The sequence below is a fragment of the Pteropus vampyrus genome, unplaced genomic scaffold (genome assembly GCF_000151845.1).
Source record: "Pteropus vampyrus isolate Shadow unplaced genomic scaffold, Pvam_2.0 Scaffold331, whole genome shotgun sequence".
NCBI classification, from domain to species: Eukaryota; Metazoa; Chordata; class Mammalia; order Chiroptera; family Pteropodidae; genus Pteropus; species Pteropus vampyrus.
Window position 1 is genome coordinate 133347 of NW_011889112.1, and position 24472 is coordinate 157818.

The following is a 24472-nucleotide window of genomic DNA, read 5'->3' on the forward strand; positions in this document are numbered from 1 at the left end:
TATTTGCAAACCAAATATCTAACAGAGGACTAGTATCTAGACTATATAAAGACCTCACAAAACTCAACAGTACAAAAACAAACAATCCAGTTAGAACCCTAGTGAAAGACATAAAAAGATACTTCACATCATTAGATGTGAAGATATATACATGGCAAACACATGAAAAGATGCTCAACATCATTAGCCATTAGGGAAATGCAAATTAAAACCACACGACATGTTACTACACACCTATCAGAATGGCTTAAATTAAAAACAAAACAAAACGGTAACACCACCAAAAGCTAGCAAGGATGTGAAGAAAGTACAGCTGACCTGTGAACAACACATGTTTCAATCGCATGGGCCCACCTGTACAAAATTTTTCTTCAATAAATACCTGTGCTGTTTTCAATCTGTAGTTGGGTGTCTGAGTATGCAAAGGGCCGACTGAATACATGTTATATAGGTTACTTGAGCATCCCTGGATATTGGTATCTGTGTGTGTTGGGGCGGGGGGAGAGGGGCGGCTCCTAGAACCAATTCCCCTCAGATACTCAGGAACAGCTGAGTTTTAGGGAAGTCAAATGTTATAAGCAGATTTTTGACTGCACAGGGGGTCAGCACCCCTAACTCCTGAATTGTTCAAGGGTCAACTATATATTTCACTCATACATTGCTGGAGGGAATGTAAAATGGAACAGCCTGCCTGGAAAACATTTTGGTGGTTTCCTTAAAAACTAAATACACAACTACTACATAACCCAGCCACTTGCACTCCTGGGTATTTATTCCAGAAAAATGAAAGCTTATGTTCACACAAAAACTGTACACAAATGGTTATAGCACCTTTATCATAATAAACAAAACCTGGAAGCAAAGCAGATGTCCTTCAATGGTGAATGGTTAAACACACTGTGGTACATGACACCATGGAATACTAGTCACCAATAAAAAGGAACAAACTTGATACACACAACCTGGATGAATCACCAGCAAATTATGATGACTGAAAAAAGCCAATCCCTAAAGGTTACATGTTGTATGAATCTATTTACAGAACATTCTTAAAATGTGGAATTTACAGAAATGAAGAACAGATTTGCAGCTGCCAGGGGTGAAGGAGACAGTAGTGGTGGGAGGGCAAGGTGGTGTGGCTATGAGGGCTCCTGCGTGATGAAAGTGCCTTGTATCTTGTCTGCTTTGATTTCAATATCCTGGTTGTGACACTGTACTATAATTTTACAAGACGTCACCACTGGGGGAAACTAGGTAAAGAATACATGGGGATCTCTATGTATTATTTTTTACTTCTTACAACTGCATGGTAAGCTACAATTATCTCAAAATAAAAAGTTTACTTAAAAAAAAATCAAACTTTGCTATTTCCTGAATACTCCCTTCATGCACACAGGGATAACTGGAATGGGGGACCTGCCACAGCCCCAGAGCCAGAGCCTCAAGCCACGAAGTCTTCAGCTGTCCACTGCAGTCCACAGGGGTCTTCCCCAGGCAAGGCTACCTGCTATGGCCCTCAGCTGTGCTACATGAGCTCCCCTGGCCTTTCCAGCAACTTCTCTTGGAGGCCACATGCATGCTCATGCACATACCCTTTCTTGTGCAGGCCTACTTGACCACAGAGAAGTTCGTCTGCCTCTGCACCCTTCATGGGCAGATCTGGGTTGTATCAAGGAGAGTCCAACTATCTCAACTCAGGCCAAAGGCAGGGGAAGGAGCAGATGTCCTGGTCTGTTTCTCACAGCATTGTCAAGCTGTCACACTGATGCTTCCCAGAAACATACAGACCTTTGGACTCAGCCACCTAATCACAACCAGCTACAAGGTGTCTAGAACATCACACACTTGGGTCTCAGCTTCATGTGGCCTGTCTGAGGCTCAAAGAGCAAGGAGGAGAAAGTCAGTGATGGACTTCTAACAGGTGGTTAACCTCACTTTTCCTGTCCCCTGCGTTCACTCACCCTCAGAGAGCATGTGGTATTGAGACAGGCAGGCAAACATGTCATATAATATGGTACTAAAGAGGAGAGCCTCAAAACTATCAATGTAAAAAGAGTCCCATCTTTTCCACCGCCCTGGTAAGATACCATCACCCTAAAGTCCCTCTACCATCTGGTACCCCCTTCACTTTCCAAAGTTTACCTCCACTAACAAAACATCTGCTCCATGGAATAGGGTGATTCACTGTCCCCTATGCAGGTCCCCTCAAAATCCAACACTCTCTTAAAATATAGTAACCAACCCAAAGCCAACTGTTCACTGAAAGCTTACTGTGGCTGCTGCTGCTGCCATTAATCTAGGACACTCCCGCCTCCTCCTTCTCTGAATGGCCCTATTATACTTATACTTACCAGGAGAACGAAAAATATGTTTCAGGCCTCTGAACTATATAAGCAGTTATCTGTGTGGAGGGCTCTTTACCCTAGTCTGCTGGCAGCTCCCTGCTCACCCTTCCCAGGTCCCATCTCCCAACTCTAAGCCATGTATGTTCCTTCTCTCTTACAACACCTCAGCTTACTGTGGACAAGAATCTCATCTTTGTCTAGTGAAGTGCCTAGTACAAAGCAAGGCTCCAGTAAATGAATGAAAAACAAATACATGAATGAGTCAATGGACACACTTATTAGTCACCACGACATAGCTGAGAACCGAACTGCTCTCAAACTAGTCCAAGTAAGGCCTTTCCAGCCAAGACCTGGGTGAGCCCAGACCACACCTTTGAATTCCATACATGGAGCTCCTAGGTCCCTAGGAAATGATGGCCAGCATTGAACACTGAGGGACAAGAAACATACTAAAGAGCAAGCAGATAGGTTGAACTTCAACTATACTTCTCCCTTCTCTTAATGCAATCCCCAATCACACCACTGTGTGCGCCACACTGGCAAAGATAAAAAGCAGAAGTAGTGCAGGAAAACTGGCACTCCCAGAGAGCAGCAATGGGGCCACATGTAGCAAGAACAGTGATGTTTCCATCTTCCTGCCTTAGCAACCCTATGACCAGAAATTGAGCCTAAAGAAATAAAACAGAAAGAAGTAAAAAGTTCCGTTCATAATTTGGGAGGAACTCAATGTCCAACAAGGAAATGGCTAAATAAATATTAATTTATCAACTCACTAAAATATTACACAGCCATTAATTATAAATAATTCAAGAAACCCTCCAGAGTACAACCCACAGGATTCCATTGAGCTAGTGCTTCCTGCATAGAGCCAGGTGACTTCATTCTCCTGAGTGACCCTCTGGAGGTGTTCAGCAGAATCTCCCCAGGAGCTGCTCTGAAGCTGAAATCATTGAAGGTATCAGTTAAAAACATGAAGTGCACACGGTCCCTCAGTCCAGTGAAGACCAGTCGAGAGAACATGCAACCAGCGTAGGATGTGAAAACATGATCTCTGTTTATAAAATGCATGATGATGAAGATTAGGAGTTAACGAGAAAACAGTTGACTGTTGGGATCATGAACAAGTCTTGGGTTTGTTTATTTTTACTGCTATTTTTCTAAAGTAATGCTGCTATACAGCACTCTATACTCTATTCTCCACCAGTGGCATGACCTAACAGCTCTGAGAAATTAGCGTAAGACCTGGTCTGGGAACCAGGAGGCCCAAGGTCAAGTCCTGGTTCATGACTTAGTCATTGTGTGGCCCAGCGCAGAGAGACATTACCTCTGTGAATCTCAGTTTAATCATCTACAATAACAGAGAAAACAACATATCCTTTCCATATCATTTTTTAAAAAAATTACATCATACACAAACACATACTGGGTCACAACGCCTCAGAGTCAGCGACATACACCCCAGCACCTACACAGGGCCATGCACACAGACAGTGCTCAAAACAAACTGGGGGCAGTGCTTGGGGACTGGTAGTGTTCAGGGAAGTGAGCCCAACAGTGAAGGTGGTTGAGTGCGGTTTCTAGAACAGGACTGCAGAGGCCAATCCAGAGGGACCCCAGGGCTCCCAACTCTGAGGGTAGGGGCAGAGCATGCAAATCTCACACAGGCTACCTCACACCAAGCTGAATGCCTGAATTCCAGGCAGCATGGCTGCTGTCCTCATGAAAGTTCTTCAAACAGAAAAGTATCACACAGTACTGAAGGAAAATCCATACCTGTAGGGACCAGTATCCCAGCTCTGGGGAGATTCCTGGGGTAAAGATGGCGGTTGGGAAGTTGCACTCAAGCATTAAGGAGGAGGCAAATAGTAGGGTACTAAATCCTTTGGTAGAGGGTTCACTGAAAGATCGATGGGCAGAATGTGTGTAAATCACAGCTGATATATCTTCTACAGTTTTGAAGTTGGTTCCTTGCCCTCTTCTTTTTTTCCAAAAGAGTTTCTGTGGAAACTCTTCCACACTCATAGCAAACAGGCTGTTTAATATTTTCTACATTTCGATTACAAAAGAAGAAACAATGCCTGAGTAGCAGCCATCTGGCCATCTTTATAATCTTATAAATCACAGATTTCAAGGTCACCTGTCTTTTCTAGGATGTTTAAATATAAGTCAGCAAAAGGAGATGTGAGCACATGTCAAAGTCCAGTCTAAGGTCATACCCCTGCCAAGACCTCACTGTGTCCTGTGGCCACCCAGACAGACAGCAAGAGGACCAAACAGCTCTAAGTCCAAACACACTATGGAGGGAAACTTGTCAGTGGAGCCATATGCCCAACTGCCTGATCCACCCCAGGGGTGAGCACACATCTTCACCGAGTCCATAGTTGGGCTCCAAGAAACTGGGACTTCTCTTTTAGAATTAACCTGCCAGGGCCAATCAGCATTGGCCATCACCATAGACCCCTCAAGAGACCACACACAAACTTGTCCTTACAATGCCACATGGACCAAACTGTGCTGAAACTCTTCTCTAAGACACATATCGTGTTCTTGAGCCTCACAGAACATCAACCTGTTGGCCATTCCATTCTGGATCCAAACTACATTCCTCAATGTGGGCACCATCTGCTAGCACGAGCTTCCAGGACCTGGCATCTGCCTCCAAAAGTCAGCAAAAGAACAATCAGCCAATAAGAAGATATTCATAATCATGCCACAGCCTCTGCAATGACTCAACATAAGGACCAAGGGCCATGTGATTGGGGCATAAAGTCCAGCCTCATGAGTGAGAAAGGCTGCCTCTCACCAGCTATCAGAAAGCATGAGGTATGTGGCTTAGAACAGGGGTCCCCAAAACCCCAGGCTGCTGACTGGTACCAGTCCGTGGCCTGTTAGAAAATGGGTTGCAGAGCAGGAGGTGAGTAGCAGGTGAGCAAGTCAGGCTTCATCTCTATTTGCAGCCGCTCCTCAGCGCTAGCATCACTACTTCAGCTCCACCTCAGATCATCAGTCATTAGATTCTCATAGGAGCACTGGTCCCTGGTGCCAAAAAGGTTGGGGACCGCTGGCCTAGAAGACACACACTCACTCTAAGTGAGCATGCTGGGGAAACTATTTAAAATGCCCTTCAGTTTCCTCTTAGTCACATCTGTCCTGCTCCCCACTGTTATCAGAACATCCATGGCTTATGAGGCTCTGGGTACTTCACATCACTTACTCTTCAATCTCCACAACAAACCTGTAAGGCAGGGGTCCTCAACCCCTGGGCCATGGACTAGTACCAGTCTATGGCCTGTTAGGAATCGGGCTGCAGAGAAGGAGGTAAGCAGTGGGTGAGCAAGTCAGGCTTCATCTCTATTTGCAGCCACTCCTCAGCACTAGCATCACCACCTCAGCGTTACCGCAGATCATTAAGCATTAGCTTCTCATCGAAGCACTGGTCTCCGGTGCCAAAAAGGTTGGGGACTACTGCTGTAAGGTATGTACCATTACTGCCTCCATTGTGTATATGAGGAAATGGAGGTGTGAAGAAAGACTAAGACCACAGAGCTAGGGCAGCATGAGCCAAGGCCACCTGGCCCCATATCTGGCCCTTAACCACTCGACAGGGCTTCTCCACATCACTGAGCCACTTCCAAAGGTGAAGGCTGGCACTATCACAGCAGGAAGCACATTCCCAAGTAGGGTATTCTCTTGGGCAGTCTGGTCCTGATTAGCACATTACTCAGAGCCTTCCCCAGACACAGGGCTGAGACCTAGGGCCTACATGTGGTCCCAAGGCACAGCACTTGTATGGAATTCATCATTACAGAATGAACAAACTTCCCACAGAGCCACCCACCCAGCCTGGTCGGACCCCATGGGTTGTTAAGGAGTGACAGAGATCATGGGGCTCTTATCCAGAAGGAAGTCTTTCCTATGCAAAGATGTAAGTGTGAGCACAGGCTCCCATCTCCACTCCACCACAGAGAAAGCAGAGCCTTATAAGTAGAGTAATCCTGTAAATTATCATCTAAACTGGGACACTCTGGGGAATGAACAGGGACTCTAGTAATTATCCAGGACATACAGCCATAGAACTCTGGAGAAACTCACAGTTTACCAACCTTTGCTGCCAAAGGCCAGGACACAAAACTGTTAATGCAAAGATGACAGCTACTGAGAATACTCACAAAGAGACAAAGGCAGCAAAAGTGGAGCAAAGAGAAAGGAATTCCACATGGTGGAACACAGAGGAGGTCTGGGAGAGGCTTTCCTGATGAATGAGCAAAGGACCAACTTCAGAAATAGAAGTCAGGGGACATCAGCCTGGGAAAAGCAACACAGGTGAGCCAGTGTAATGTCGGCCAGTGTGTGCAGAAGATGAAGTTCCTTCCAAGGTGGCAGCAGAGTTTTACGCACAGTGCCGCCCAACCTGGCAGTGTGTTCGCCCAACCTGGCAGTGTGTTACGGGGGCCAGGGTTCAAGATGGATGGGCGCATCCAAGTCGGAAGGGCATATCCCAAGACAAGGCCTGGTATCTTTGGGGCCCATTCCTCTAGACTTACATGGAGGCCCAAACCTCATGACAATCTGTTGACAGTCCTACCCCCTCTACCAAAGCAGATGCAACACAGGGCGAAGGCAAAGACACTCAATAAATATTTGGTAAAATAATGACTGGAGCTTTAAATAATATTATCTGATGGCTTGTTGGTTTCGGCACAGAACACATTCTGCAATGCTGCCACACATCTGACCACTCCAGAATCCCAAGCTGTGTGTGTGTGCATACATGCATGCATACATGAGTGTGTATCAGAGGGTGAGGCCAAGACCACCTCCATACAGCATGCTCCTGGGGACCTAGGACAACCAAAATGGAGAGTAGAATGGTGGTAGCATCTGTGGTGCGAGCTACTCATGGGTACCAAATGTCAAACAGGAAAGGACAAGAGAATGGGAAATGAAGATGTCAAATACAGGTACATCTCAGGGATAGTGTGGGTTTGGTTCTAGATCACTGCAATAAAGTCAGTCATAAGAATATTCTGGTTTCCCAGTGAATAAATAGACTACACTATATAATAATAGACTACACTATAATAGACTACACTATACTGTAGTCTATTAAGTGTGCAACAGCATGATGTCTTTAAAACAAAAACATGGTACCTATCTTAATTTAAAAATACTTTACTGCTAAAAAAAAAATGCTGACCATCATCTGAGCCTTCAGTGAGTTATAATCTTTTTGCTGCTGGAGGGTCTTGCCTCCATGTTGATGGCTACTGACTGATCAGGATGGTAGTTGCTGAAGTTTGGGGTAGCTGTGGCAATTTCTTAAAATAAGACAACAATGAAGTCTGCTGCATCGATTGACTTCTTTCATGAATGATTTCTCTGTAGCATTTGATGCTCTTTGACAGCATTTTAACCATAGCAGAACTTCTTTCAAAATTGGAGTTAATTCCTCTCAAACTCTGCTGCTGCTTTATCAACTAAGTTTATGGAATGTTCTAAATCCTTTGTTGTCATTTCAACAATCTTCACAGCATCCTCATCAGGAGTAAATTTCATCTCAAGAAACAACTTTCTTTGCTTATACATAAAAACAACTCATCTGTTCAAGTTTTATCATGAGATTGCAGCAACCCAGTCACATCTACAGGCTCCACTTCTAATTCTAGTTCTCTTGCTATTTCTACCACATCTGCAGTTACTTCCTCCACAAAAGTCTTGAATGCCTTGAAGTCATCCATGAGAGCTGGAGTCAACTTCCTCTAAACTTCTGTTAATGTTGATATTTTGACCTATCATATGATACATAAAATGTTCTTAATGGTATCTAATATGGTCAATCATTTCCAGAGGTTTTCAATTTACTTTGCCCAGATCCATCAAAGGAATCACTGTCTATGGCAGCTATAGCCTTACAAAATGTATTCCTTAACTAATAAGACTTGAAAGTCAAAATTACTCCTTATCTATGGGCGGAATGTTCTGTTGGTAAGCTTGAAAAGAACATCAATCTTGTACTTCTCCATCAGAGCTTTTGGGTGACCAAGTACATTGTCAGTGAGCAGTAATATTTTGAAAGGAAACTTTTTTTTCTGAGTAGTAGGTCTCAACAATAAGTTTAAAATATTCAGAAAACTATGTTGTAAACAGATGTGCTGTCATCCAGGCTTTGTTGTTCCATCTACAGAACACAGGCAGAGTAGATTTAGCATAATTCTTAAGGGCTCAAGGATTTTCAGAATGGTAAATGAGCACTGGCTTCAACTAAAAGTGAGCAGCTGCATTAGACTTTAACAAGAGAGTCAGCCTGTCCTTTGAAGCTTTGAAACCAGGCATTGACTTCTCTCTGGCTATGAAAGTGCTAGATGGCATCTTCTTCGAACATAAGGCTGTTTTGTCTACATTGAAAATATGTTGTTTAGTGTAGCCACCTTCATTAATTATCTTAGCTAGATCTTCTGGATAACTTGCTGCAACTTCTGCATCAGCACTTGCTGCTTCACTTGTACTTTTATGTTAAGGACACAGCTCTTTCCTTAAACCTCATGAACCAACCTCTATTAGCTTTCAGTCTTTCTTCTGCAGCTTCCTCACCTCTCTCAGCCTTCACAGAATTGAAGAGTTAGGGCCTTGCTCTGGATTAGGCTTTGGCTTAAGGGAATGTTGTGGCTGGTTTGACCTTCTATCCAGGCCACTAAAATTTCTCCACATCAGCAATGAGGCTGTTTCACTTTATGTTATCATTCGTGTGTTCACTGGAGTAGCACTTTTAATTTCCATCAAGAACTTTTCCTTTGCATTTACAACTTGGCTAACTGCCTGGCGCAAGAGGCCAAGCTTTTGGCCTACCTTGGCTTCGACACGCCTTCCTCATCAAGCTCAATCATTTCTAGCTTTTCATTTATAGTGAGAGATATGTGATTCTTCCTTTCACTTGAACTCTTAGAGGCCACTGTAGGGTTATTAATCGGCCTACTTTCAAAATTGTTGTGTTTCAGGGAATAGAGAAGCCTGGAGAAGGAGAAATGGCCAGTCAGTGGAACAGTCATAACATACAACAATTAAGTTCGCCGTCTTATACAGACGCAGTTTGTGGCACCCCAAAGCAATTACAAAATTAACATCCCTAATTACAGATCACCATAATACAATAATAAAATTAATAATAATAATAAAGTTTGAAATATTGTGAGAATCACCAAAATGTGATAGACACTGAGCGAATGCTGTTGGAAAAAATGGCACCGACAGACTTGCACAGTGCAAGCTTGCCACAAATCTTCAATTTGTAAAAAACACAGTATCTGCAAAGCACAATGAAATGAGGTATGCCTACAGAAGTTTAGCAAAATGTGAATTATGAGCAAAAATAAAATCGAGGTGAGGGTAGTAACTGCTTGGAGGTATTTTTGTAATAACTTTTTTGAGGTACGATTCACACATCATACAACTCACCCATTTAAAGTATATCCATCACAATAAGCAATTTTAGAACACTTCACCACCTCAAAAAGAAACCCGTACTCCTTCCGTCCCCAATCTACAACCCAGCCCCTGGCAACCACTACTCTATTTTCTGTATCTCTAGAGTAGCCTCTTCTAGACATCCCATATGAATGGAATCAGACACTATGTGGTCTTTTGCAACAACTGGCTTCTTTCACTTAGAATGTTTTCAAGGTTCATCCATGTTATAGCATGTGTCAATATTTCATTCCTTTTTATGGCCAAGTAATATTCCATTGCACAAATGTGCCACCAATTTGTTTATCCATTCTCTACTTGTTGGACATTGGGTTTGTTTACACTTTTTGGCAACTGTTAACATTCGTGTACATGGTTGGTGACTTTTTAAACTTACTTTAAGAGAGACCAAAGAAGTAAACACTACTATCAATGTGAAGTTTGGACAATTAGTTCCTCAAAAGCCAAAATAGAAAAAAAGAGTTGAAGCAGGTGTTGGAATTGGGGGGTGGGGGCATGGGTCCTGAGGAGTTCCTTATAAGCAGACTGGGAGTCAGGCAGCTCCAGCTATACAGACCAGGCTCAAGCTGAATACTTATCAAAGGAAACCTACACAGGCTTTTCCACAAAGACTTCCCCACCAATGAGGACGTGGAAGGGCTGGAAAGGCAGAAGCAGTGAGCAGGGAAGGAAGAAAGGAGAAGAAAGGGGAAGGGAAAATGTTTTCCTTAACAGATGCCATAAAACATACAGTCATAACAAAAATGGTGGTGTAACTAAAAAATCCAAGTCTATGGGATTAATTCTCATTAACATCGAAGATATCAAAATTCCTGTCCAGTAACCAAATCTAAGGGCCAGGACCCGAGGAGTGTTTTAATCCCAAAGAGAAGAGACAATTTTCCTGAGGCCGAATTTGAGGGTTGATCCAAAGTTCTTAAAAAACAAAATTAAAAATCCCAATTGTGTCACTGAAGACTTCTCCAAGATTCCCTTGAACACCTTTCCTGTCCACATTTAGAGGAAGGACTCAACCATCACTACTAGACCAAGGATTCTGAATCTCCCTCTCCACCTTGACTTCTGACCCTAGTCTCAGCCCCATATCTCCAGGGAGAGGGGCACTCCACCTGGCTACCTCCATGCCTCTTACCCATGTGTCTAAACATGAAGCTCCAGGTTAGGAATTGGGATGGGGTTTGGTGTCTAAGCACTGCTCAGTGAATAGATGAAAAGACCAAGGTTATCTTGCCTTCTGGCCACAAAGTAAATCAATAGCAGAGCTAAGATGAGAACTGCTTGCCCCAGTCTGTTAATCCTCAGTTGCCTCTCACTTCCCACATGGGTGACCCAGCTGGCCCTGTCACTGCTCTAGTCTCCATCCTAAAAAATTACTGTCATCTCTGACCCCTCCAAGAGCTGCAGAGTATAGTGGTGAAGCATAAAAGCAAAGCGACTTCCTTTCCCAAGTCTCACTCTTATCTGTGTCGTAAGGAGAATAAAAGCTACCCCACTGTTTTCACATTGAGTCCCTACCACATGCTGTGTACCTTACTAGCACGTCACTATTCCTCAGAGAGCCCTTGGCAGCAGGAAGTAAGGGTGAGCCAGTCCCTGGGGTGCTGGCTGCTAAAGAAAGCAGGCACTCATCCACCGGTGTCTACCGGTGGCTCCTTCATCATTCTGTTCATCCCATATCTGACGCCTTACTCCTGGGGCTGCCTTGAGTGTCTGCGCAGATTCTGCATCCAAATCAGCTCCATAATGATAGGTGTCCTCATTGCTGCTCCCATCAAGGCATTCCCAGGCCTTCATGTAAATGGCCCAACTTGACCTAGACTCATGGTTCTCAAAGTGTGGCAGTCCCTGAGATCCTTTTGGGGGTCCATGAGCCAAAACAATTTTTATAAAAATACTAAGTCATCATTTGCCTTTTTACTCTCATTCTTTCACTAATGTATAGTAGTGTTTTCCAGAGGCTATATGACATGGTAACACACAGATCAAATGCAGAAGATATGAGAATCCAGCTGTCTTTCATTATGACAGATGTTAAAGAGATTTGCAAAAAAGGTAAAATACTATGGCTCTTCTCAGCAATTTTTTTTGTTTTGGAAAAGTTATTTTTCAGAATATTTATGTGAACATGTAACAGGTTTATTTTTCAATGAATTAAGAAATATTTTTAATTTCTCAGTTTTAATTTCTAATACAGTAAATACCATGAATGCAATGCACATAAACAAAAGGCTTTGAGGGCCTCAATAATCAAGAGCATAAAGGGGTCTTCAGAAGAAAAAGTTGGAGACCTACTGAACTAGCCAATCACCACACCCCCACAGCAGCATGTCCTCAGATCATAGCTGGCCTGTCCTGCCCCCACAACAACCCTGCTTCTCCCAGTGCTCTGCTTGCAGTGTTATCCCAACCTGATTACTGATCACACTTCTCTGGCTGTCAGTCCAAACACAAATAAGACTTCAGGTCCATCTCCAGGTTTCTACTCAGAGTCTTTCTTCTCAACAGCACTACCTTAAAAAGCCGCATCTCACACCAGAATTGCCCCCAGCAGCTGCATTACAGTCAATCTAGAAATGAACAGATTCCTCCACACAGCTGGCCAGAGAAACCTTCCCTTCAATGAGGCAAACCTCTGCCATGGAGAAGAGGGCCAGAGAGGGGCATGAACTCCACAAAGGCAACACCTGTTTCCTGGATCCCAGTCACCAAGGGAGGCTGAAACACTGGAAACATCAAGTATCTTGGGTGTTCCTTAGGAATACTGTACATATATTGTACATATATGCTACTTATGCTCTTTCGTATGCATAAAATATTTCATTATATCAAAAAATATTAATGTAAGGGTTAGAGTAAATCAGTGGTCTTCAAACAGTGTAGACACCCAAAGGTTATGCTTCATGGGGCACTGTAGAGTGTGTGGTAGGGCAGGGGTTTGAGGTGAGGTGGTCTCATAGATGGCACCATTCCTCCTCCCAGCATTAACATATGTGAGCTCCACATTCTGTTTCAAGGGGCTCCTTGTTCAACAGCTAAAGAAATAAAGTTTGAAAACTAGTTATAGAGTGGCAAATGGTTCAGATAAGGTCTTTTCCCACTACCCAACCCCAGGATCCTTTGGAGGCCCAATATCAAGTACCATGGCCCTCTCACCAGTAGCTCCCTATGCACCTCACCACCCTGGAGCGTACCAGTGTCTCCCTACATTGTCTGGCCTTCAAGTCCCATGCACCTCAGCGCTCCTCCCAACAATATTAAAGCCCCAACTCAGCTCCTTCTTGGCAGCTCAGCTGATCTTCAAGTTAGACAAAAAGAGAAGGAAGGAAGGAACGAAGCTCAAAGTGGCTCTGCCACCACCTCAGAGCTGTACACAAGTGCTTGCAACATGAGGGCTGCCCTGGGCCCCCAGTTCTCCATTTTGGATTTCTCCATATGAGGAGTACTAGGCTTTGAGCAGCATCATACTGGTTCTACCACCTCTTCTAGCTTTACCTCTACTGTCCTCTCACCCAACAGTCTGCAGTGCTCACATCTGGCTTGAATTACTGATTCGAAACACAGCACACTAACAGAATTACCACAGGACCCAACAATTCTACCTCAGGTCTCTACCCAGAAGAACTGATAGTAGGTGCTCAAAAAAAACCATGTTCTTAGCACCACTATTCACAATATCCAAAAGGAAGAAAGAGCTCAAATATCCACCGATATTATTCGGCCATAAAAAAAGCAATGAAATACTGATTCATGCTACCACATGACTGAACTCTGAAAACATGCTGTGCAAGAAGCCAGACAAAAGGTCACATATTCTATGATTCCGTTTTGATGAAATTTCCAGAATAAGTAAATCCATACGAATAGAAAGCAGACTGGTGGTTGCTGAAGACTGGGAGTGGGGAGTGGGTAATAACCGCTTTAATAGTTACTGGGTGTTCTTTTGGGGTGATGAAAATGTTTTTAAACTACAGAGTGGTAGTATTTGCACAACACTGGAAATGTGCTAAATGCAACTGAATTACATACTTTAAAATGGTTAATTTTATGTTACGTGAATTTCACCTAAAAAAACCAACCAAACAAACCCATACACAGAGGTCCATAGATCCCAGGCACAGATAGGGCGAAGGCATGAGGCTGATGGCCCTCTCTTCATTCTCCCCTCCTGCTCCCCAACTCATCTGCCTGCTCAGTCCTCTGCCTGTGCCCATGCCCTGCAAGCCCAGCCCATGCTCAGGGCTCTTCACTGGACTGCAACAGCTGGAGGGAAAGGAGGAAAGTGACATTTTAAAAAGTCTTTTCCCTGTTTGGTCTTGACAAGGGGGCCCATGGTCATGGGATTTTTGGAATATGACGCTATTTGTGGCAAAGAGAGGAATGCTAAAGAATGCATGGGGACAAATTTCTGGGGCAACAGCTTTGATGGAAAGAGTCACATCCTTTCCCTCAAAAGGCAGTGCTTCCCATTAAAACAAAACAAAAACAAAAACAAAAGCAAAAACAAAAAAAACAGGTAGGACAGGAGAGTGCAATGGAAAGAGAAAAAAAAAGAGACAGAAAATCTAAATAAATGCAGCCAGAGCCTCATCCTCCAACCACACCCTTCCCAGCATACACACACCCTTCCAGCAGGATTGACCACAGCCCTGAGGGACCAAGGGCCACACACAGCCAGAGATCTAGCATCCAGAAGGCCCACCTGACCCCACTCAGGTTAGTGTGAGAAACAGTGTGAAGAGGAGCCTGTGAGTCAGACCATCTGGGTTTGTGTCCCAGCTCTACCATTTACTGTATCACCCTTGGGCAAGTTACCTAACCTCTTTCCCTCTCAGTTTTCTTATCTATTTCATAAGGCTGCTGTGAATATAAATGAGTTAATAGTGGCCTGGCACACAGGAATTACTGTTTGCTATGAATTACTATCACCACAATAAATAATCCCAAAGCATGTCAACTGCTCCTTCGATTTAGTGTAGGAAACCTCTGCACCATAGAAGGCTGCATGGCCATGCTAGCTGGCCCAGCTCCCCCAAAGAAGAGGATCCCTAAGCTCACAGGGTTTATAGGTGGGAAGGGGGCTGTAGGGACTGAGAGTCAGGGCTCTTTGCCTGTCAGAAGAGCTAGTTCTGACGCTTTTGCAAGGAGCCACTTCTACTTGTTAAGACCCTACAGAAGGGTCCCTTTGGCAGAAGGCTCCACTCCCTGGAAGAGTAGGTGACTTGTAAAGGCTAGAAATGCAGAAAGGAAGGAGGACAGAAGGATCCATCTGCCGGCTGAATCAATGCTGGTAACCAAAGGACCAGGACATGCTCTCGCCAGATTTCTTGCCCATCAATTTGGGACTAGACCTGGCTGCTCTCTACCCTCCTCTGGCTACTTCACTCAGGCCACAGGGTATAAGGACTTTGATTCCCAGACAACTGTTCTCACGGACACCAGTGGAATAAGTTTCTCTTAGTGCCCCCACCTCACTGATGGCGATGACTCAGACACTTTCTTGCAATGACTTCTGAAATTGGGATCTGCTGCTGCCACTCATGAGATCGGCACTGTGTACTTCCCTGGGCTTGGCAGGGGCTCAGGCTGCTGCGCTGGCCGCTGGTCACAGACAGTACCCTGGAGCTGCCCATGCTCTCTAATATTGTCTGGTACCTGGCCTCTTCACTTTCTGCCCACTAAAAATTCTTGAAATCAGTTCAATCTTTATATTTAAACATGGCTGAAAATCAAACCCAAACAAGCAAAATGACTATGGCCCTTCCAATCCCTAGGGCTAACTGGAGGAAGGTGCTAGGGTGGTGCCAAGCAGCTCAGTGGAAAGGAGGCAGCCTGGGCTTTGTTCTGTGGCCATGGGGGTAGACAGAAACAGAGTCTGAGGGTCACCAGTCCCACAGAATCACAGAGGCAGGTGCTCTCTTTGAGTCGGTGCTTACAAAATGAACCCATTTACTGAACGCCTACTATATACCAAACATTTATTTACAAATTTGGCTATTTCTTACATCTTCCACTATCCTCATAGTCACCCAAAGACATGGGTATTATTAAAGCCCCCAGTTTTCAGAGGAGGGACACAGACACTTAAATTCTGAGTAAACTGCTCAATCAGCATGAAAATTGAGCCAGGATGTAAACCCAAATCTGAGCTGAGAGTCCTGCCCCGCCCCCTACCATTTCAATCCCTTACCTGAGCAAATATAGATGAAAAAAATGGAACTGTGTCACATATTTAGGTCAGAGCAGGTCCCCAACTGGAAGACAAATGAATACTACAACCCCACTGAGCCTGAGGCTCCCTGAACCTAGATTGCTTACCAGCATAAGTAGCAAGGCCCTAGGTGTGGCACCCAGAGACCCAGGAGATACATGTTCTTTCCCTGGTTCAGTTGAGATTCCCAGCAGCCACTTCCTCCTGCCCCTGGCTCCTTTAGCTATGGGCCGGACTATTAGGAGGTAAAAGGCCAGGTCTGAAGGTGCACCATGGAACCTTGTTGGTCTGCCTGTTAAAACCTGTGCCCCTACAGAGATCAAGGACATAAATATTGCCTGATTCTGAATTCCTCTTCAGGGGGAAACAGTGCTTCCTATTCCAGGCTATGTCAAAGATTTGGTTACTGCCATAAGCCAGCAGCCTGTCTGGGAGTTGTGGGATACTCTGAGGCTGAAGCGATTTTAGGACCTGCACAAGGACCTGCAAAATGTCCTGCACTGCTGCCCTCCCCACATGTACTCCTACACACTAAGGAATCCAAGTCAGGGTAAGGCCCTGTTTTTGATATCCAAGGTTAATACTTGTTATCAGACAGGGAGGCCAAACAAGACTTTGGAAAAACCCACACTGGCCTTCCTGTGACCTAGGCAGGTCACTGAATCTCTCTGGGCCTCATTGGCTCCATTTGCAAATTGGGGGCAATCTCTCCACTTGCTTAATGGAGAGGGATCACCCAGCACCTGCAGGCCCTTCCTCCCATGGCTAGGAATTAGAAGTTCATTAAACAGCTTTGATTTATTTTGCAATACCCCAGCCTCCTACAGAAACAGTACCAAGTTTATAAGCCAAAGTGGCCTCCTGGCCACAGGAAGACTGGCATGGAAGCCTTGTTGAACAGAGTTCAGTATCACAGTGCATCGCTAGGGATCTTGGTGAACTTGGGCAAACCACCCAACCTCTATAAAACTCCACATTCCTTCCTCCAACAGTGGCCATGCTGCCACCAGCCCTGCTCTCCTCCCCAGCTGCCCAGGGAGGAATGAGACCATGGTATATAACACTTGATTCAGTGCAGTGGAGGCTCAGGAAAGTTTGATAGGCCCATCTACTCACTTTCACTGCAAGCTGCCCCAAAGACGAGGACAGGCCACCATCCAGCACAACATGCAAACACCAATCTGAGCTTAAGGGGAGGAAGAAGTCAAAAGGTTGCAAACTCCAGGCAAAAACCAGGCTGTGGTTTCATGAGAACTAGGATGACCATGATTGAGAAAACCAGTTAGTGGTTTGGAAGATTCCAGTTCCAGCCTACAGAGACAAAATGCCAGCAGATCAACTCACTGGTTCTCCTGTCCCCCAAAGAGGTGACAATATGATAGGAGCAGTGAGATTGGGCATTTTGGGGTTCCATCCCAGGGCAGCTGTGAAACCACCTTGGCTGATTTCACACAAACCTCAACTGCTAAAACTGGAACAACCACAAAATCTAGGGAGGTGACCAGAGGCCCCAGAGGTGGGAAAGAGAAGTGGCCAAGAGGCCAAGATCCAGGCTCCAACCCCATGTCACCCAGAACTGTTTCATACATGGCATTTTCATATGAGATTCCTGTCAGTAAAAGGCTCCGAGATTCTATGAAAGTTTGAAAATCACTGACCCGGTCCAACTGTATCATTTCAGATGGGAAAGTGAGAGTTGGATAGTGAGATTCCAAGGATAAAATAAAAGCCTGTTTTCTCAGATTGAATGCTTCCAAATTAGCATCCAGTGCTCTTCACACTGTTCCCCACCCTCCCTCCCACATAGCACAAAGATGTCACAGTAGAATTTACTTCCCTATGTCTCTTTTCCCTGATTGCAATGCTCTCCTCTTCTCTTTCAAAATTAAATGACATCTTGAGAACAATTTAAAGATAAACATTCTAAGTCAAATTTCTTTATTGCAGCTAAACAGCATCAGGGTCCTAGAAATCTGGAAATAGCCTAAACAAAGGCTATTTCCCACAGGAGAGGTCCTCAGCATGCTTCCTGGAATATTAATTACCATAAAGGGGGTTCAGTAACCTCCACAGGCCTGGCCTGCACCCTCCCTCCGTTCCATTAGCACACCACTCCCTGTAAATAGAATATGGTCACCCGCTTTAAGGGCGGGAAACCAAGGCGCATAGAACTTAAGTGACCTTCCTGGGTCACCCTGCACAGTTTGTGCCAAGAATAGAACACAGGTCTTCCATTGTAGTCCTTCTGTGTAGCAAGGGAAAAAGAATTTAGAGAGAAAGGTCAAGTAGCAGGCTAGAACGCAGAGAAAAAAGCAGCTAGGATACAGCTGCAAAACACTCGGCAAAGACAAAGGGCAGTGTCAAAATGCAGTCACCACGTCCAGCAATGAGCCTAGAGGGGTATGCCAGCCTGTCCCCTAAGCTCTCATTCCCCACAGGACAGGACAGCCTGGCCCTGGCCAGCACCCTTCTCCCTTCTGCCCCTGGACAGAGAGTGAGGATCAGAGCCCAAGAACTCTCAACCACACTAAAAAGAATCACCAAAGAAGATGTAACATTCATCTAAAAGTTGGCAAAAAGACACCAAGGGAGGAACACAAACAGGGGTACCGAGAGAGCCAGTGTTCCAGGAATCCTCCTAATGCAGGCTGTCTGCATGACACTCCCATGGAGAAAAACCCAGAAGTACAGCCTTCCTACCCTGTACTAGGGTCTCAAGGGCCCAGTTGTGGCCCAGGCTGCTGCAGCCAGAGCTGCACCCCACCCTCCTCCATCTTACATAGTAGGCATCCGCCACACATGGCTATGGAGCCCCTGAAAAGTAGCTAGTCTGAACTGATAGGTGCTGTAAAGGTAAAATTGCACACAACTTCTTTACATATTGAAATGAAAATATTTTGGATATGTTAGGTTACGTAAAATATAGTTAAAATTAACTTTACCTGTTTCTTTTTAATCTTTGAATGTGGCAACTAGAAATTTTTAAATTACATATGTGGCTCACATTACAGCTCTGTTGAACAGGGCTGGTCTAACCCAGGGGTTGGCAAACTATGCCTGGTAGGCCAAATCTAGCCCACTGGCTATTTTTTTAAGGCCCAAAACCAAGAATAGCTTTTACATTTCTAAATGGTTATATAAGAACCTACATAAACTCCCTGATTTAGCCTGTTGGCCTACAAAGCCTAGAATATTTACTATTCAGAACTTAAAAAAAAAATGCCAATCCCTGATATAGGCTCTAGAAACAATCAGATATTCACTCCAAATGCCACAAGGAACAGAGGGCAAGTTTGGGATTTATTTCTGTGTGTGTGTGTGTGTGTGTGTGTGTGTGTGTGAGAGAGAGAGAGAGAGAGAGAGAGAGAGAGAGAGACATTGATTCTTGTACATTTTTTTCTTATTGAGGTAAAATTCACATAACATAAAATCAACCATTTTCAAATAAACAATTCAGTGGCATTTAGTACATTCGCAATGTTATGCAATCAGCATCTCTAGTTCTAGAACATTTCATCACCTCCGAAACAGAACCCTGATTCCATTAAAAGGCACTCCTAGTTCCACCCTCCTCCAGAACCCTGACAACCACTAATTGCTTTCTGTTTCCATGAATTTACTTATACTGGATATTTCATATAAACGGAACCAAACAATATGTGACCTTATGTCCGATTCTTTCACTTAACACGTTTTTGAGGTTCTATAGTATTGTAGCATGTCTCAATATTTCATTCCTTTTTATAACTGAATAATATTCCAGTGTATGGATGTACCACAATTTGTTTATGCATTCATCCATTGATAGACACCTGGGTTGTTGCTATCTTTTGGCTACTGTGAGTAATGTTACTATGACCATATGCATAAAAGTATCTGTTTGAATATCAGCTTTCAATTCTTTTGGGTATATGCTAGAAGTGGAATTATCGGGTCATATGGTAATTCTTTTGAGGACCTGACAAACTATTTTTCATAGTGGCTGCACTATTTTACATTCCCATGAGCAATGCAAGAAGGTTCTAATTTTGCCACATCCTCACCAACACTTATTATTTTCCCTTTTTTTTTAAATTATAATCATCCTGGTGATGAGAAATGAGATTCATTTCCCTAATGACTAATAATGTCGACCATCTTTTCACGTGCTTCTTGGCCACTTGCAAGGTCTGGGATTTTTGACACACTCCCTGCTAAATAATCTACCAATCTAAGCATAAATTATAAATCTTCTAAAGAGGGTGGGCATGAAATCTCCCCATTGCTTTGAGATAAATGTTAAACCAAATAAAGAAGTTCTATATCTTGGAATCTAAGAATGTCATATGTACAAAAGGAAAGTCAATGTAATAATTCATAGAGACCAAGTCCTGGCCCACCCACCTTTATATCTGGGATTCCTACCAAGACCTCAACAGCCCTGGCAGTGGGGTATGTGCACAGTGGAGTACAGAATTATACCAGGAGGTCTGAAAGGAGATGTGGGAGGACTAGAAGAGCCTTGGGAGAGATCAAGACCAAACTCTTCATCCCCCGCCTGGGAAAATCGGGTTTGAGAAGGAAAACAACCAGCCAAAATCCCACAGCAAAACGGCAGTAGACCAGGGACTAGAACTCAAATCCAGATGCCTAAAGTTACACAAGTCAGCAGGAGAATGAGACACAACATCAGGTCAATATCCACCTGGATTCCTGGAAACCCACACTGAAGCTGGGAAGAGGGCCCAGAAGCCAAGAACCTTGGGTTCCAGACCTGTTGCTCCCACTAACCACTAACCACTCCAGTTCACCTCCCACCCGCTTCTACTCCCCCTGTTCTCATTTCACTCTACACAGCCTCCTGAGTAACTGCATTCACTCCTGTGACTTCAGAATTCCTACCCTGGCCCCCACCTCTTCTCCAGCTCTGACCACCAACTACCTGAGTGGGTGATTCACCTATGGGCCAAATTGGACCTCCAGTTCCACAAGGTCAATCGTACCATATTATTTTTAACTCTTCCTCACTCCCTAAATCTACTACAAATCTGTTATTCTTATTAGTTTTATCCAACCAGGTTTCCTCACCTCTAACCAAACCCCCATCTCTGACCAAATGCCAATATCCTGTCCCTAATGCCTGACAACACCTTCCCTCCTGGCCAGCACTGACCTGGAGAAGACCTTTACTGTAATTTATCTGGAGTACTTCAAGTGCCTCTATTAGAGCTTCTACCTTTAGCCAGATTATTTTCCTAAAACATGATCTGATGGATTAAGAAACTAAGCATAAAAATAAGTATAAAAGAACTAAGAAAATATAAGAGACTATTTTATAATCTTGGAAAGAAGACCCTCGTAAGCATGAGATTAAAACTACAAACTATAAAGGAAAACATATAAAGATTTAAATGCATTCATATTTAAAACTACCTTATCATAAATGTCCTTACATAAAATTACAAGACAAGTGACACCTTGGGAGAAAATACCTGTAATAATGACAGGTGTCAGATTAATATCTAGAGCAGGAGTTGGCAAACTATGGCCACAGGCCAAATCCTGCCAGCTACCTGCCTTTATAAAGTTTTATTGGAAATAGTCATTTCCCATTAGTTTATGTATTGTCTACAGCAGCTTTGCACACCAGCTTTTGCACTGTAACAGCAAAGTTGCATAGTTGCCACAAAGATCATAGGGATCTATGAGGCCAAAATATTTACTACCTGGCCTTTTATAAAAAAAACTTTGTGGATCTCTGACCTAGAGTATACGCAGAAAGCTCCTACAAATAAATAAGGGGGGGGGTTGGATAAAAAAATGAGCAAACAGACAATTCACAAAAGAAATAAAACATTCAATAAATATTATAAAAAGAAGCTTAACCTCACGGGTAATCATGGAAATTATTAAAGAATTAAATCATTTGATAATATCCAATCCTGACAATAATATGATAGCCATTTTAGGAAGACAATTTGGTGATACCTGTAAAAAAAATTTATGTGCTTGATGCCAACCCAGTCATTCTTTTTTAGGTATTTGCCCTCAAATAAATACTTGCATTCATGCAGGCACACACACATCTAAAAGCATTTAGAAAGCTGTACACTGAAGCATTCACTGTTTATAATGGTAAAACCCAAAAGTAACCTTGCTGTCCATCAATAAGGGAATGGTTAAACTATGGTTCATCCCTGATGGTACATTATACACAACGATTTTGGTACATATTGTGTAATTCCATGAAAAGAGCTGTAAGACATGTTACTAACCAGAAAAAAAACATGTTGCAGAGCAAATATGTATATACAGTTTAGGTTAAAAAAGGTTTTAACTGTGTATTTAAGTTCCATATTATGTAGAGAAATGCACGGTAGAAGAATTGAACGCCACCCTGTGAACAGGGGCTGGCACTGGAGGGTGTCATGATAAAGGACTGTTGCTTTTTCTTATACTGAATCACTCTGAATTCCAGTGGTGAGGAGAGAGTAAAGAACTCCTCTGCTTTGAGCCAACAAACTCAAGGTCCCTGATGGGATATCCAAAGCCTGCCCTCCAAGGCACCCTCTGCAACATAATCATTCTTGACATTATTCTCCTCACTGTGTGTTTATGGAATGGCCACTGTAGACTCTTAATATGAGTAGGGGAAAGAATAGTGGATGAAGAATTCTGTGTCCCTGCAATGGGCAAGCTCTCCCTTCTCTGGGGTTCAGTCTTCTCATGAAAAAAAGTAGTTTACCCTTGAGAAGGGATCTTCAGTCCCTTCCAGGTCTGATGCTACAATGCAGTCCCTTAAAGAGGTTTCTGTATCTTTCTAAGGGAAAAAACGAAGTCCACAGCTGAGGAAAGAAGCTCAAATCAGGAGGCTCAGAGAAATTATCGCTTGTTCCGGGAACTATAACATCCCAGAGCAAAAGCCAGTCTCACTGCTTCCCCGGTCTCAGTGCCTTTGCCTCTTAAAGAGGTGGTGGCCTCAATAATCTCTGATCTATCTTCCAGCCTTGATAATCTAACATAAACTCAGGGCGGGGGAAGTGCAGCAGGAAACAGTAACTTAGGGGAGACTGATGGGAACCGATCGGCTGAGGTTTTCTAAAGGAGCCGTGAGGATGAGAGTAAGAGGCTGGGGGAGGGCCGGATGCAGAGAGCAGCAGCTAAGGCTGTTGGCAACAGCCCTGACCTTCCCTCCTCTTTTCAAGAGCAGTTTCTTCCTGAAAGATCCCAGGAGGTAGAAAACTGGCCTAATCTCTCCCAGTACAAATAGCCCCACTCATTATTTCAGAAACTACCATTCCAGTTGTGCCCTAGAGGGCTCAGGCCTGTTTCAAAACCCACAATTCAAATGTCAATATAGTGAAAGAGAAAAGTACTTTAAACTTGTGACCCCGCCCCTTTGAATCAAATTAATAATCAACAGGATTTTAAATAAAAATTTTAACAGAGTCAGCTCAAATATGCACATCCTATTCTACTAGTTTACCTAAGCTTAAGAACCAGAAAACAAGCCCTATGAAGTGTAAGTACCCCATCTACCAATTTTGGCAGTTGCCTGGAATAACCAGGATATTCTCAGAACAACCCTTGCCAAGCTCAGGAACTTCCTAAATCCAAATTTACTATTCTAGAGATGGTTTTTGTTCATTTTTTTAAGTTGTAAGAAAAACGTTTAGGTTCGAGGCCACAGACTTTCCATCTTAGAACCACGGCCCGATTTGTCCATAACCTTTCAGAGAAGCTCCCGGACCTGGTAAACACTATTGTGACTTACTCCAAGCCTAGTGGCCACATTTTGGCACTATGCCAAGGTTGAGCTGGTTCCTCCAATCCCTGCTGAGATCCCTACAGTTGCTATTCAGAGCTTGAAAAAAATAGTCCATAGTGATCAAACTGATAGTTTCAAACAGCTCACAGTTAAAGAAGCTTGCTGAATGTTTTGGTGGCCACTGAGGAATGGATGTGGTTTTATGTTGGCAGATCACAGACAAGCGTGGCATCATGTTTGAAGATCAATCTTTTAACATGTTTCATTTTGGTTTATTATTTGAATGTTCTTGGACCATGTGTGACCATATGGAATAAAATATGTCAACATCAGTTTTCTATATCAAACACTGCATAGAAGGTCACAATTTCTCTTGATATTAAGTTGGGTTGTCTTTTTGCTTTAATATTGTTAATATAGCTCTAAATGCATGTCTTTGCTTAGCCTAAAATTGTAAAGGATATATGTGAATATACCAACCTGGTACATTTGAGAATAGCATTTTTATTTGAAGGTTGGAAATATATTTTATTTCCATAAAAGTTGGAAAAAGGCCTTGAGAAAACTAGAACTTGCTATAGTAGGAGAAACAGTAATAACGTACCAAAGTTAAATCATGTCAGTAGTATAAATTTTGAATGATTTCTCTTTGCTAAAATCAGAGAAAGACCTTTCTGACAATATATGTCT

At 43.5% G+C, this 24472-nt stretch overlaps 1 protein-coding gene and 1 pseudogene across 11 annotated transcripts in view; one reads left to right on the plus strand and one right to left on the minus strand.

The window, feature by feature from the left end:
• Window positions 1–24472, minus strand: part of MPRIP (myosin phosphatase Rho interacting protein) — a 141515-nt gene that overhangs the window by 114684 nt on the left and 2359 nt on the right. The gene's annotated exons all lie outside the window — the stretch shown is intronic.
• LOC105304172 lies at window positions 5164–24472 on the plus strand (annotated as a pseudogene).